The sequence below is a fragment of the Crocodylus porosus genome, unplaced genomic scaffold (assembly GCF_001723895.1).
Source record: "Crocodylus porosus isolate Cpor-Errol unplaced genomic scaffold, CroPor_comp1, whole genome shotgun sequence".
Lineage (NCBI taxonomy): Eukaryota > Metazoa > Chordata > Crocodylia > Crocodylidae > Crocodylus > Crocodylus porosus.
In genome coordinates, this window is record NW_017728950.1 from 71,560,925 (window position 1) to 71,570,549 (window position 9,625).

Here is a 9,625-nt window from a genome sequence, read left to right on the forward strand (position 1 = left end):
CCAGGTTGGTCTGACAGGACCTGCCACTGATGAACCCGTGTTGGTTGCCCCTAAGCATGCAGTCCCCAGCTGGCCTCTTGTGGATCACATTGGATGATCTCTGGAATGCAATGTAAAGCAACTCCTTTCCTGACTACATGAAATATGAACAAAGTCTACAAAAATGGATAAAAAGATGCACAAACTATTTTAAAGATGGTCTTATGGTTTTTGAGCATGGCATTACTTATTTCTTTTCTCACTGCAGGAAAAAAGGGACTATTGTTAGTCTTTACTTTATATAGGCTTTTTCTACAGAGTAGTACTTTCTCCAAAACTTTGGAAGAGGATACCCCCAGTTCAACTGAAAAGAAAATACAGCTGTAATGAAACATGAAATATTTTTCCAGTTCAAAAGATGTGACCCTTACCATACTGCTGATTCACAGATGACATCACTTTTAAGAACAGGGCTGTACAGCTTCTAAGTTGCCAGGGCCACGACTAATGTGATCCACACGGTCCTGGGCAGCTGCACCACCTTCACCATGCACACGGATGGCTGCTGCACTGTGTGTATGGGTGGCACTTCCCTCCTCATCCCTCCCACGCCCCAGCTCTTTTGCTGCACTGTGCCACCAGTGCTGTGGATGGCACTGGCTGCTCCCAAGAGTAGGAGCAAGAAGCAAAAGCTGAAGAGCCTAGAGATGCCGGATGTAGCAGCACTCAGATCAACAAGGGGGTAGAAGCATGTGGCCTCCAAGGGGTTAATGCGCGGCCCCAAAACAACATGCCGGCTGCCACTTGAAGAGCACTATCTTACAATATTTCAGATCTCTGATTTGTAGGATCTCTAGTGCAACACCAGCTGAACTGCTCAAGAATTTTCATCTGTTTTATACAGCTTTTAACCTCCAGCCAGAATTATACAGTTTTATTCTATAACACTATGCCAGCAGGATGCATAGAGCATCCTGGAAGGCATCAGTTGTTAAGGGATTTGTGGCAGCTGGCCAAAAGCACAGTTGCATCTATATCCATTTTCTGTCAGCTGCTGGGTGGCGACTGAGCCTTCCTTCACTTGTATGACTGGCATTAATCTGCTAGAAGAGTTTTCTGCCACCACAGAAGTTCTGCCAGTAGAAGTAGCAGCTCTGTACAGTTTAAACCAGGCTGTACTTGTTTTTTTGAACTGGAAGATGCCTCAAGTGTTTTTTTGTTTTTTTGTTTTTAAATAGAACCCTAATGTAGAGTTTGCTTTTCACATAACCCACTACAGTCTCTGGACAACTACCAATAACACAAGCTATTTAAGTTCCACTTCCAAGTTTGGATGTGAACTGGTAAATCGATGATATTTTACATAATTGTACTTCATGTTTACCTCCTACATTTAAAAAAACAACAACTTATGGCTAAGACAGGATTGCAAGACCCATATTCATTTTATAATAATGTATTAAAATATTAATAAATTTCACTGAGTTACAAAGAAATAAGTGTAGGGTCCTAATTACGATCAAATACGAATGCATGTCTTCATAAATAACTGTACTACACATTAAGTAATTACAACCCCTAGCAAAGGCATTCCCTCAAATAACAGGGGATCCCTGACTTTGCTATAGATACTTAATCATACTTGGGCCTTAAACTTCTAAAGTACCTCCACTGGTTTATTAAGGCTATTCTAAACCAAGATATATATTACTACAAAGAAAAGATTTTCTTTTACAGGTCTCAGAAGTATACCAGGTGCTTTCCAAAAACATATGATAAAGTCATTGCCCTGAAGAGTTTAATTTTAGACACGATGCAACGAGGGGTAGAGTAGCAAAAAAGAGGTAATATGCACACACAGAATCACCATAAACTTAAAATGCTTTGTATATTTTCTTGTATTAACCAGCTTCTAGCAGGTAATACAACAAAGCATAATAGTTAAAAAGTCAGCTTCATATGCCATGAAAACAACCTGGCATTAGTAGTACACTTCCATACTTTTAAAAAGTAACAACAATAGCCAACAGGAAAGTCCTATATTTGCAATCTGTTTCAAGGAGTTATTATTGGTAGGCCCAAAATAAGACCCCTTTATCCATTTGTAAGGGTCAGCAGAATTGTAAGCACGCTTTCCATTAAAAGTAGTAACTCATTACTGGATACTTTCTGAACAATTAAAAGTTCAAAGTAGTAAAGTAGTATTTGCTTCTTTATTGCTCTTGTTTATATGATGTTTGTGGCATAATCCCTGGCCCCTGTATGCACATGTGAGAGGGTGTTTCAACAAGAGTAGGATTTTGTGGTTTAAAATGGCTAGCAAAAGAACAGCTGTTCCTAAATTTGAGAAATTATATTGCATCACAATCATATTTATTTGTTCAAGAAGCAAAAACTAATCACTTTTCTACTCTGGAGTAGAAATGAATACATCTCGTCTTAAATACCATTTTGTAAGCAAAATCTGTAGCACATAGTACAAGAAACCTAACTAATATTATTTCAAAGCAGATGAACAGAAAATTTTAGTCAACTGTCAGGTAAATAAAATAATCATAATTTTTATTATAAATGTGTAATATTTAATGCCAGAAGTCAGCCTTATGTATTCCGTTTGAAAAAGTTAAGTTGTATTTCTGTTTGCACTACAAAATAAATGTACAAATAGAAATAAAGCAACTGCCATTTAAAAACCGTATATTTAGAATTTCAACCAAGGTGAAGCTGGTGCTTTTCAGTGTTTTACCCGAGAGGGACTAATGAGGCCTGTTTGATCATGAAATGCTGATCACTTTACCTCTGAAATTCAGGTGCCTTTAAGTTTGGATATGGGCAGCCAAAGTGTACATGGGGAGGAGAGGACTGGGGAGGAGGAGGGGTTGTCTGTACCACTCCAAGCAAACGTCCCTTTGATTTAAAAAAAAATCAGAATTAAAAACTACTAGTGACAGCTTCCATTTCTAAGCTCCTGAAATATTCTTCAGTACAATGACAAAGCAGTTCCTACATGCAGTGTAGTGGTTTTTAAGATATGTGATGGGCTGCCAACCCAAGTTTTGGGTTTGTTATTTTAACTGACAATATGTAAACTTTACTGATAACCAAACTTTTTGACTGACATATTTTTTTACTGTAGTTTAAGAGTGCTGTTGTAGCCATGATAGTCCAAAAATTATGAGAGGCCAAAGGATTTCTTAGGGTGATATTTTTTCTTGGACCAACTATGTAGCTGGGATGAACTTATATAAACTTCCAAACCCACGACATTAGGAAGAATGCTTTACATTCAAAAGCTTGTTTGACTATCTCAGCTACATAGCTGGTCTAAGAAAAGATCTCACTAGAAGAAATCCTTGCCTCTCGCATATGTTTGTACTGACATATGTTTTAGGTAATATAAATATAATCCTTCTGTCAGGGCCTGGACATCAATAAGAGCTGGGCTCAAATTTAGGGGTTTAACACAAACTTTCTAAATCTGGCTTGAGCCCTCACCCAGAATAAAGTCCTGCTTGACTGCAATAATGATTTTGCCAAAATAATGCCCCCAATCCAGGGGCCCCTATTTACTGCTACATCTTGATACACCCCCAACTGCACCCTGCTGTCCCTACCCCAACCTGACCCCTGCCAGCCCCACTTCTGTCCTGCCTGGACTCCACCTGCCATCTCTCTCCCACCTTGCAGCTCCATCCCAGCTGCACTGCCATGTGATCTTACCTACCTTCTAAGTGAGCAGCCATTGCAGGCAAAGGCTAGGATGCAGCAGCAAGGCATGGCAGGGGCCAGCCACAGGGGCTCCTGTGGACTGTAAATTCCTGACAGACAGTTCTCTGCAGAGTACCAAGCTGCACTTGAGCTCAGACAAAAGTTGTTGCTGCTGTGCTGTCTAGTAACACTTACATCCAGCCTCTATCAAGCCCATGGTTTCTTTTTCTTCTCTCTCTTTTTTAAAACAGACTCTAAGGATAAGCCTTTTTAGACTTGTTTTCTTACAAGCTGACAACCCTGACCTAGGAGAGTGTGACAGAATCAAGGTTAATTACCTCTGAACTAACCTACAAATCAGTCACTGACCTTTTATAATGGCAAGCCTAATGCACATTTCATTATCTGTGTTTTTACAAGCTATTTCCAAAGTCCTTTAGATTACAAAGACCAGCTTTCCTACAATAACATTCTTGTTCTTCCTTTAAATTGCATTTTTTTCTACTGTTTGATCAAAGGCTTACAAAATATTAGGCCACAACTCTGCAATATTGCTCCAAAAATAGGTAGTCTCTTGCATTCATAGAATCACAGAGAAGTAGGGCTGGAAGGGACCTCCAGAGGTCATCTAGTCCAGTAGTCTTCAACCTTTTTAAGTAGATCACCTTTGGCATTTAAAAGCAACCCAAGATCTACCATGCGCCAGCCACCCCCAGCAGGTAAATCTGTGGGGAGGGGCAGATTGAAGCAGAGGGAGATGACATTATTTGGGGCCACACCTCACCAGCAGGCCAGTCCCACCCAGCTGGGGCCCCACTCAAGTTACTCCTGCCTCTGTGGCACTGTCCCTCACTGCAGGAACCTTGATCTAGCCCCTGCCCCTTCCCTACCCCATGGACTGACCTGCTGGGCTGGGGCGAGTACATGCATGCATGCGGGTACTCAGTCCCCCAACCCCAGCCTCAGATCAACTCCCAAGATCTACTGCAAGAGGCTCCAAGATCTACTGTTAGATTGAAATCCACTGATTGGTCACTGCAGATCTAGTCCAAACCCCTGCCTAAGCCAGGATCATCCCTATTCACACAGGGACATACAAAAGCCATTAGAGAAAAGCTCAGAGACCCACTTGAACAGAGTTGCAGGACTATAGCTTTGTGCAGAGCAGTTGATCCTATTTAAGAACAGCATCTTTGACTGGTTTAAAGAAGGGGAACAAATCCAGAAGAGACTCTACAAGCAACCAGCTGGGTAGCAAGAGAGGTATATGTTGCAACTGGGCTAGGGCTGGGTTTATACAAGAATGGGGTAGAGATTTTCTAAATTCAAGATTATTTGACAAGAATACAGTAATACTTTAAAACAGATAAACAAGTCTTCTCTTAACTAGGCTTTTTTCTGAGATTCCTCAGATTGGGTTGATGATTAAGTTTGAGGGTAAGCCAGGTTAGTCTTTAAAATTATTAATAGTTACACAATCACATTTGGGAGAGATCCCACTCTGGCTAGTATATACCCCATATACACACCTCCAGACACCACCTAGTGCTCTGAACTACAACCACTGTCATTACACACACACACAAGTCAGCACCTCATGCTATAAAATATATATATGTACACAAATGTGTACTTGGTAGTTGTGTTGGTCTGAGACAAGAAGACATATAAAAAACTAGAACTCTTGGTTCCAAAATGATACCTGTGTATACACACACCACCTAATGCTCTGAAGTACAACCACTGCCATAGCACAGACAGATGCACGCACGCACAAATCCCACTCCTCCCACCAGTCACCACCCAATGCTCTGAAGCGCAGCCACTGTCATTATACCTACACAGGCATACATACATACTTTTCTGTATTAACACATTTTATGTTCGAGGTCAAATCAGTCAAATCACTTCTAAATCACATTGACTGAGCAGAACTTGATCTTTCCAGAAACCACACTGATTGAGCAGGCAGAACTCAATCCTACACACCATGGATTGGCACTGCAACCAGCCAGCATCCTCCTCCCAGGCTCTCACCCTAGGATTTCAGATACTCCCAAATCCATTGACAACTGTCCTACCGGCAAGTCCAAGCCTGGAGACCTTGGGATTCAGACGCCCCTACTTGATCTTAGCCCACAAGAGGTCAAGCTTGATCTGGGCCCTAAATATACATACATAGATATACTGTCCCCATCGCCCCCCCACTACTCAATTTTCTGGCGTGCAGCCAGTTATGACACACCGCTGCACACCCCCATGCTCTAAAATGCAGTCACTACAACACACCCATGTGCACATAGACTCATAGGGTGTTAGGGGCTAGAAGGGACCACGGAAGACCACGGGGTCCAGCCCCCCCCCCCTCCCCAGGCAGGAAAGACAGCTGGGGTCTGGTGACCACAGCGAGGTGCCTGTCCAGTCTCCTCGAGTGCCCGCACAACCGCCCGCCACCAGTCACCACACAAGGCGCTGCGGTACAGCCACTTCTCCTCCCACCCAGAAGATCTGTGCCCGCAAAGCCCCTTGTCCCCGACGACTTAGCGGCTCCAAGGAGGGAGCTCATTTCCCCAGTCACAGCCCGTCGCTCCCACACGCGCAGCCCGTGGCACCCGCAGCCTCCGGGCAGCGGAGCAGCGGCAAGGGGAAGAGAAGCCCCGAGCGGGAGGAGCGACGCGGAACCAGCCCGCGGCCCCCGAGGTCTTCCCCGGTGCGGCCGGCCCTGACCCGCCCAGGACAAGCCCGACCCCAGGGGGCCCCAAACCGACACTAGCAGCGTCACTTACCGCCGCGCGCGGCCGTTTAACTGCTCCCCAGAAGTCTCTGGCCGCGCGACGCCGCCGGGGGGAGGGTGGGGCGGGGCTCTAGAGCGCGCGCCGTTGCCTCACCAGGTTTGTTTATTTACCTCACTCACTGGTTGGCTGCGGCTCGCACCTGCTCACTGCTCTAGATTCGCCGTGGAGACTACGGGCGCCGGGATGGCTCAAAATACTTCGCGAGCCGGGCAGCGCGGAGCTCGGCACTGCTGATGGCTAGTGCGCGATCATTTCGACCCGCCTCAAACATCCTACATTTGGATCACTTCGATTGTTGTCGATCTACATCCTGTGCGATCACTAACAGTCGAAGTGCTCAAAATGTAGGCTAATGTTTGAGGTAGGTCATTGTTGCAGCATTTGCAGAACCCAAGTCACCCTCAGAGAGTCTTGAGTGACTTTGGGGGTTTGCTGTCAGCACTTCCTTAGCACTGCTTGCCTCAAAATAAAGAAATGCTTCGACTTTGATGACCTAGTTCTTACTCATTATAGTGAGCAATAGAAAATGAAGAAGACAACTTATTTGCAGACTTATTTGCATAATTTTTCAGTATATGATGACAGTTGTTCAGCAAATAACAATCATTTTGAGCTTCCAATATGATCATTTCATATTTAAGACCTGGCAATGCTGTGGAAGGCCTGGCTGGAAGCAGCCTAGGCTCTAACACAGCTGTCCCACCTCCTAGGCCAATGCTTTGAGCTATCCTGTGGCAAGGACAGTAACCCGGGCACAGGCAGCCTCTGCAGATCAGGCAGGGGACAAGCAGCAGAGAGCCAAGAAGGGGCAGGGAGCAGAAAGCTGAGCAGCAGATCTGCCAGGCAGTGGAAGGTGGGCATGGTAGTCAGGGAGGGTCCAGGACTAATTGATGGCACACTTGCCAAAAAGATTGGCCTCCACAAATCCATCTTCTTTTCAGCCACAAATCCATCTTCTTTTCTTTCTCTTACACATTACTGAGCTTGTCTAGTACTGAAGTAGGCATTTATAAAGAGCCAAACCAGCACGCTCACATGTACCTCATTTCCTTCCAAAATATTAGAAGCTTGACTAGGGGTATTCCAAGAAGTATGGCAACCCCCGCAATATAGCTGTCCCTCCATTTTCTAAATTAAAAGCAAAGTAAAGAAAAATCACACACATACTTAAAATTACATCAGAAGAGACTAGTCAGATATTGAAAAAATACCCCAAACCCTATTACAGATCTAGCAAGTCAAAATACTCAGCTCCTTACATTTTAAAGTTCTGGATTTTGTCAAGATATTTCTCTCGCTATCTTAAGAAGTCAAGGCTTCTTTCTTTCTTTTTGATCTTTAGGGACAATTACTTTGTCTGGGTACTTAAATTGGGTTAGCTTTTCATTGTCAAATTTATCACTTTTTTCTCTTGTACAGTATTAATTTATAGCCCATATTTGCTGACACCCCATATACAGTATTTATATGAGAAATTTTACAAGTTTCCATTCATGTGACCTAGAGCAGTTAAAGAATCCTTTCCAGTTTTTTTTGTTTTTTTAGTTAAAAAACTGTATTTGGAAGGTTTTGTATTAATCCTATGCCTTTGTGACAGTGAAATCACATTTTCAAGAAGGTGATTTTTATGGCATATTTCACTGCTTACTTTCCCTTTACTATTTTTAAATATGTTTTAAAGATAGTTTTGGCAATGTTTTTAGTGGGGGGGGTTGTGCCCATATTTCCTTCTGCCCACAAGGAGTGTCCCCTCCTCCCATAAAGGTTTGTATGCAATAGAAAACGTAAAGCTTTGTTTATGCTACATAATTATAGTCCAATTAGAGTTTCAATCAGGAAACTGTACCATTGTATCTTGCAGCTATGGAACTTGACCCCTGTGGCACATGTGTTCAGTTGTATCACTTCCTTCACTATGTGTAATACATGTACCTATTCCATAAAACTCAGCACAGCTCAATCAAGCTACATTTGTAGGAACAGCTGTTCACTTTAAAAAATAAGTCGACCACTATTCTCTATATTTAGACAAATTAAACATGATGTAGCATAAAACATTTGTATATATTGAAACAAAAGAGACCTTAAGAACGTATGAAGTACATCTTATAAAATAAATATCATGCATATGATCAATCATAGAAGTTTAAGCTTCTGAAAAGCATCAATAGTATAAGATATTCTGCACAGTACGGGAGGGAGTGGAATTAAAGAGGGGAGTGTAAGAGTGTCATTCACTTTGCTGAGAAGACCTCTGCAATATTGCAACTATATTGCTGGTATTTTCTGTCAGTATCAGTACTGGATTAATAAGTAACCTAATATAGCTGTAACAGTTGTGAGGGGAGTGTTAAGTGAAACTGGAAATGCAATTAAGCGCTGTGATTTCTTATAACATAGACAGGGGTTAATATGGTACAGTTCCAGCTGCACTCCTTACTCTTCACTCCTAACAGCTGTTCTTAACTCAAATAATCTTTTAAGATAAAAGTTTCTATCCTCATCTTTAACATAAAGAATTAGAAGTCTTGAAACATCTGTAAAAGTGTAATAATACTCACATTTCAGGGTTTAATAACTTGGCTCTTCATGTTTCCACAGTTTAAATTATCACCAAAGAATATGCCACAAAAATTTGCATTCTTAACCTTTGTTTCCTTGATAAAAAGTAAGCAGCTTTGTGATCAGTTACAAATAAGAACGTGTTAATAAAATCTATCTTTTTCTATTTTCCTTCAAGTAAACTTACATTTGAGCTAAAGTAATACATCAGACAGTAACAACATGACTAACAACTCTACACTTTGGGCAAAATTCATCCCGAAGCCGAGGGCAGTGAAGATTTTGGCACTCTGCTCCTCCTGTTACTAGAACCAAACCTATATCACATTTAATAGCAAAACTCCCCCCGACCTCTGAGGTCAGGATTCAGCTTTTAACAAATGGTTTGAGTAGTTTTAAGTGATGCATAGGTACTCATGCAAATGGGATGAAATGTCACCATTCATGTATATTCCTAGTAAAAGGAGTATAATGGAAAAGACAACTGATCTTACATACCAGTATCTTAGCCTTGCCAGCTGCCACCGTGATATTCAGATACTATTATAAACAGAACATTTTTAACGAGTGCCAGTTCCCCC

General features: G+C 42.3%; 1 protein-coding gene across 3 annotated transcripts in view; it reads right to left on the reverse strand.

Annotated features, from left to right (window-relative positions):
• The window catches only part of GKAP1 (G kinase anchoring protein 1), a 46,158-nt gene extending 39,580 nt beyond the window's left edge, over nucleotides 1–6,578 (reverse strand). For 2 of the 3 annotated variants that reach the window (XM_019555284.1, XM_019555283.1), the window contains exon 1: nucleotides 6,474–6,576. The gene's annotated coding sequence lies outside the window, so the exon portion shown is untranslated. Of the gene's footprint in view, nucleotides 1–6,473 lie in introns of all 3 variants that reach the window. The other variant, XM_019555285.1, reaches the window with a different exon arrangement.
• Nucleotides 6,579–9,625: the final 3,047 nt, after the last annotated feature.